This window comes from Callithrix jacchus, chromosome 22, assembly GCF_049354715.1.
Source record: "Callithrix jacchus isolate 240 chromosome 22, calJac240_pri, whole genome shotgun sequence".
Taxonomy (NCBI): domain Eukaryota; kingdom Metazoa; phylum Chordata; class Mammalia; order Primates; family Cebidae; genus Callithrix; species Callithrix jacchus.
Genome location: NC_133523.1, coordinates 35,533,765 through 35,540,185, shown reverse-complemented (window position 1 = coordinate 35,540,185; position 6,421 = coordinate 35,533,765). Strand labels below are relative to the sequence as shown.

The 6,421-nt window shown below is 47.0% G+C and overlaps 1 pseudogene across 1 annotated transcript; it reads left to right on the top strand.

Annotated features, from left to right (window-relative positions):
* The first annotated feature begins 729 nt into the window (after window positions 1–729).
* Window positions 730–5,760, top strand: LOC100393999 (placental protein 13-like; annotated as a pseudogene). Its single transcript, XR_013530904.1, has 4 exons — window positions 730–792; window positions 3,056–3,132; window positions 3,618–3,828; window positions 5,501–5,760. The product of XR_013530904.1 is annotated as a placental protein 13-like (transcript).
* The last annotated feature ends 661 nt before the right edge of the window (window positions 5,761–6,421 follow it).

The window sequence follows — 6,421 nt, the reverse complement described above, 5'->3', positions numbered from 1 at the left end:
AGGTCTCATGGCGGCTCTCCTCTTTCTTTTTTTAGATGGAGTTTTGCTCTCACTATCCAGGCTGGAGTGCAATGTCACAATCTTGGCTCACTGCAACCTCCGCCTCCTGGGCTCAAGCAATTCTCCTGCCTCAGCCTCCTGAGTAGCTGGGACTACAGGTGCGTGCCACCATGCACAGCTAATTTTTTGTATTTTTAGTAGAGATGGGGTTTCACCATGTTGACCAGGATGGTCTCGATCTTTTGACCTCGTGATCCACCTGCCTCGGTCTCCCAAAGTGCTGGGATTACAGGCGTGAGCCCCCTTGCCCAGCCTGGGAAAAGTCATGTCACAGAGGAGGGGCTATAGGCTCAAATAATGGACAGGGCAGTCAGTACCCTTCAGAGTGTAAATATTGGTCAGAGATAGATGCAAGGCAAACCCTTTTACCAGAAAACAGAACGTCATAACTTCATGACAAGCATGGAGGCTGAGCTGCGCAACTCCTCACGGTCACTCCAGCATCCTCACCTGTGCACTTCTCTGGTAATTCCCTGCCCCCGGCATACCCCTTACTGTCATTTCTGCTGCATCACAGTCACAGGCCTGAAACTGAAACTGAGTCTATTTCTGTCACCCCCTATCCCTCACACTTCTGAGAAATCACGATAGGAGGGGCTTGGAAACAGAAGCAAAGCCAGGGGGCAGAGCCAATATGGAACATTTAAGTGCTGCAAACCAGAGACTCGCACAGAAGACCAGATACTCTTCTGAAGAGCTACACAGAGGAAGACAACAATGTCACTGCTACGTGTAAGTCAAAAGGCCCAACCTTCAACAACCTCAATTTATATAAAGCAAGAAAGAACCAGGGGTGTTTTCATGAGATGAAAGTAGGAGAATTTCTATTGTGAACATGTTACTGAGAGTTGTGAGTGTGTGAAAGAGAGACCCTGGGGCTGTGGTATCTGAGATGCTGGTGGGGTGTTGGGTGTGGACCCTGGACCAGTGTAACCCTCTGTGAGTATGTGGTGGTGTCTGATGAGAGTGAACTACTGTCATGATGTGACTTTAGGTGGGAGGTGGACGGCCAACCAGGGTGTGTGTGTGTGTGCCTGAGTGTAAAGGGGTGACTGTTTTGTCTTCATGACTGCGATATGTGTGTGTGTGTGTGAGCACAGCTCAACCAGTGCGTGAGCATCTTTATATGCACAGTGAGCAGGTGTGTGTGACTCAGTGAGCTCCATGGCTCTGTGTGACTGTGGGTGTGTGTGCTGGGATGTGACTAGGTATTGAACTAGGAGCATGCAAGTGTCTTTCTGAGCACGTAAAAGTTTCTCCCAACAGGCCGGGAGCGGTGGCTCACACCTATAATCCCAGCACTTTGGGAGGCCGAGACGGGTGCATCACAAGGTCAAGAGAGATCGAGACCATCCTGGTCAACATGGTGAAACCCCGTCTCTACCAAAAATACAAAAATTAGCTGGGCATGATGGCACATGCCTGTAGTCCCAGCTACTCGGGAGGCTGAGGCAGGAGAATTGCTTGATCCCAGGAGATGGAGGTTGCAGTGAGCCGAGATCACGCCATTGCACTCCAGTCTGGGTAAGAACAGCGAAACTCCGTCTCAAAAAAAAAAAAGTTTCTCCCAACATAGCAGTGCCTCTGATGAAGCAGCTGGGCCCTCCCCATATGTGTCAATGTGGATCCTGGGTGACAGAACTGGTGGGGATATTGTGGATATCAAGGAGTCACCTCTGCATGGAATGCCTGAATCCTCAGGTGCCTCTTTTCAAGCAGAGTAGGGAAAAGAAACATAGACTATGGGGCTGATGGTAGGTGCCCAGAAAGACCTCCTACTTCTGCCTCCAGCCTCAGGTCTCTCTGTCTCCCAGCCTGTCCATCCCATTAAGGGAGAAGAGGATGAACAGATCCTGGCTCACTAGGGAAGGCCACTGGGGGAACATGGTTTCAGAGACTGAGTCTCCCCAAATAGAGAAGAAACCAGTGTATCCTGAGTTCATACAGAACTTACAGTGCATATTAATCAACAACTTGCCAGGGTTTGTGGCTCATGCCTCTAATGCCAGTGGTTGGAGAGGTTGAGGTGGACGAATCGCTTGCAGTGAGGAGTTCCAGACCAGCCTGGGCAACATAGTAAGAGCCTGTTTCTACCAGAAATTTAAAGATTAGCCAAGCATGTTGGTGTGCACCTTCATTCAGGAGGTTTTGGCAGGAGGATCACTTGAGTCCAGGAGTTTGAGGCTACAGTGAGGTGTGAGCATGCCACTGCACCCCAGGCTGGGTGACAGAGTAAGATTCTGTATCAAAAAACCCCGAACCAGAACACCAAACAGAGAAATGAAATCTCACAGTATTTAGATTACCTCCCGTCGCTTCCCTGGCCCACACGCTTCACGTGTGCAAGCCCTGGGGCTGTGCTGTCACCAACGTGGCCCCTCCTGGGAAGGACGTCCATGGCCCTCGATGATTGTGAGGCACGTGCATCCCACACACAGGGTTTCCTGTTCTTTCATCATTTCCTTCTCTCTTTCAACAACTGTTTTTCTTACTGGATTGAATCTCCTTACTGTTATATCTTCACGTCTTGTTTTCACAGTCTCGGGGCTGAAAATGATCACAGGTCAATGTTCCAAATGGAACCTCCCTGTTCTATTGGGTAATTCCCAACAGGCCCCATACATGGGAGATTAGGATAAAACTGTCACATACATTAATTCATTGATTACTGGGAAAACCCTACAAAGCAGGAATCTTTACTTTCTTCTCCTCCTGGGAAATTGAGGTGGGGAGCATTCAAGTAATGGATGTAAGATGGAACTGCTAAGAAGAGGCAGAATGAGGACTGGAATCCAGACAGCCTGGCTCCCGAACCCTTGTTCTTACCTATGGGTCCCCCATTTCTTCAGGAATATGATGACCTGACTGTGCCAGGGTGGGCGGGAGGCCCAAGTCTTCTATTTGACCTCTAACCTCCTGCACCATGACGATCTGTTACAGGAGGGGAGGCCACACCTGGTTCTGCCCCTCTCACCCACTGTAAATTTCTTGGCAGGTGCCACACACACAGCCTGTGTCATTGTCTGTTGGTTCTTGTGTGACAATCAAAGGGACACCGATCATCTCTTTCATGTGAGTTCTCCACGGTCCATGGCAGGGGGCTGGAGAAGAAAGAATATTTGCAAAAGGGCTGACCTCATGTGTGAGTGAGGCAGAAATGTCTAGTTGGCAGGATGGAGGCACCGTGCACGTGCAGGTCCTGGAGACCCTGCAGCACCTGGCATGAAAGCTGCAGTGGCTGCACTGTGAGCCAGTCATGGGGCCTAGGGGAGGACATTCAGGGCATTGGGACTGTGGCTCTTTATCAAGAGACAGAAGTTTCATGAAATTGACAACTCATAGGCCCAGGTTAGTGCCTGTGGCTGAGTTTACAGCTTGGGATGAGGGAGCTCTTAAGAGCAGGAGGAGCTGAAGCAGCTCCACAGGGAGGAGGCCTGCCATGTCAGCAGGAAGTCTTCTGTCTGCCCTGGGAAAGCGGGGAAGGGATTTGCGTGTGTGTCCAGTGTGTGCCCCACAAGGGAAGGACCTGCCCAACATTCTGTGTGCTTTAACCTCAGCAAGGACCCGCAGCTGCAGGTGGATTTCCACACTGGGATGAATGAGGACTCAGACATCGCCTTCCATTTCTGAGTGTACTTTGGCCATTGGGTGGTCATGAACAGCCGTGTGTGTGGGGCCTGGCAGCATGAGGTGACATGCCACAATATGCCCTTTGAGGATGGCAAACCATTTGACCTGTGCATCTCGGTGCGGGACAATGAGTACCAGGTGAGCACCCAGGAGCTCCCAGCACCCGGCCTCCATGGGCTCCCAGAGCAGGAGGCAGCTCCTTCTGAGCTGGTCCCATCTTGGGGTCCATCACCCATAACTGCGCCTGCCCCAGGTTTTTGCTCACAGAGCACCCTCTGCTTGCACTGCCATCCTCAGCTCTTCCAAATCTGACCAGGGTCAAGGGTGGCTCACCTGCCATGTTCCCCAACGTGGTGAATCTTCTCTGTCTTCACCCACAGTTCTCATTTTCACTTATGCTTTTACTTATATTTTCATTCAGCCAAATGGATAAAATAAGTGTATGAATAAGGTTGTTTTATCATCCACAATGGAGTCTCTCAGTCCTGAACCTCAATCCTACCCCCAGAAACAACAGTATTAGTTGAAGAGGTACTGGACCATGCTAATTGGGAGGAGGAGACCCTTTATGGGCTATAGCCTCTGGGGCAGGGATTCCATGGGGCACCTTCACACGTGCAACCCACTTAGTCCTTCCATAACCATGTGGGTGAGCATGGCCTTTCCTGCTTTACCCATGATGCAATACCCAGGGCCTGTTGCTTCTTAAAGGGTCTTTGAAAAGATCTAAGCATAGATTTCAGAGACAACCTATGCTTATGGACATATATAGAACTGTGGTTTCATTTCTTTTTAAACCAATGCTGTTTTAAGTTTCTCACACATTACACTTTAGGAACTGGGGTGGATTTGTTGTCAAACAATATATATGTAGGAGCAATCATCCATTTGTGCTGCTGCCCCAGTTTTTCAACATGGTACAATATTTCTGTAGAAGAGTTACCCAAAATTATTCAAACTTGATGCTTTTGATGAGCATTACGCTATTTTCAGTATTTTGCTCTCACAAATTAATCTTTCTAATCTACTTTTTGTCATAATAAAACTCCCAATTTCTACATTGGAGGACAGTTACAAAGAAATAAAATAGGTCAAAATTGTGTACATTTTAAATTTTATAAATTAACACCTAAAAGGTGACCATCTCTATAGTTTTAGTAATAAATAAATATTTTCAACCTCCCCAACCTTTTCAAATGGGTAGACCCAAAGATTAACATTTTGTTCATATTTAAGTGAGAGAACTTTTTCACATGCCTATGAGCTGTTCAGAATAATATCCTGTGTTTGGCAACACCCGTTTTGTTTCTCCTTTCTGAAAACATTTGGATTTTATCCTCTGCCACCATCATTACAGCTCTGGGTAACTCCAAAGAGAAACAGGACCATCAGCAGTCACAGTGAATGGGAATTAGAGTTTGTGGAACTGAAATGTATGCACTCAGTAAACTTGGTCCAGCACTAACCCCATGGCAGGGCCTGTGCAAGACGCAGGGATTGACATTCATGAGAGACAGTCCCTGGCTACGGGGATTTTCCAGGTGAGAGGAGCGTGCTGAGCAAACAGGTTCTGTGATATGCAGAGTGGCAAACCCTCCCTGGAAAAATGAGAGAAAACATTGGAAATAAAATGAGCAACTGTCTGAACTAGGCACGAAGGTAGTCTGTAGACAGAAGTGTGTCTACTGGGTTCTGATGTATACTTAGGAGTTTTCTGATTGGATGCTGTAGGCACTAGGGCTGACTGAAGATAAGGCTGAAAGTTCATTTAGTGGCACCCTGTATTTTTAATGCATTTTTCCTCTTGTAGGTACTGGTAAACGGCCAACACAGTTACAGCTTTGCCCATCGACTCCCACCGTGTTATGTGAAGATGGTACAAGTATGGCGGGATGTCTCCCTGACTTCCATGTGTGTCTGCAATTGAGGGTGATGTCCACACTCCCTGCTGTTGAGGAACCACAGGAACTCCTCATTTGCGACCATGGAATTCCCAGAGCCTGCTAACAGAATGATCTCTCCTTATGCCTTCCTCTACCCTTGGTCATTAAAATTTCACCAAATTTTTCATCATCTGGTTTTAATTTCAATGGGGAAAAAGACAAAGTGGCACAAGGACACAAGAGACACAAGCAGTGTCACAAGGCCACTGGAGTGTCTGAGATGACAAAATGAACATCTTCTACAACCCATATTTTATGTCAGACACTATAAACCAAAATTCTTCCTTCATCTTAGATGTGTCATTGCAGTGACGTGTTAGGTATCTGTTTACAACCACACAGGCATAACTGGTTTTGGGGACAAACTTCAAGTGAAATACCTTAATTCTTCACTCATTCTAAGAATATGTCTTGTGTCTCAAAACTGCTTGGATTCGTGTGGGATGCACTGAAGGAATTAAAAGAAAATGTTGAGAAAGTTTACATCGGAAGTTTTCAATCCAAGCAATAGTTAGAGAACCACAGTTCAATGATTTCCTTTAAAGAATCCAGTTTTGTTTTTCAAAAGAATTTTCAGGTTTTTCCATTTTATGTGGGCAGCATCCTGAGCTTTCTCTTTGTAAACAAATGGTCGTGGTTTTACCTCAGAAAAGAAGTGATTTCTTAGTGGAATGGACACAACTCCTATGCATGGACACACTGAACACACCTGCTCTTCTGCTGTTACTGTTGGCATTACAGCACAGCAAAGCTCCCAACACATGTTGGCTTAAATCTATCATTTATTC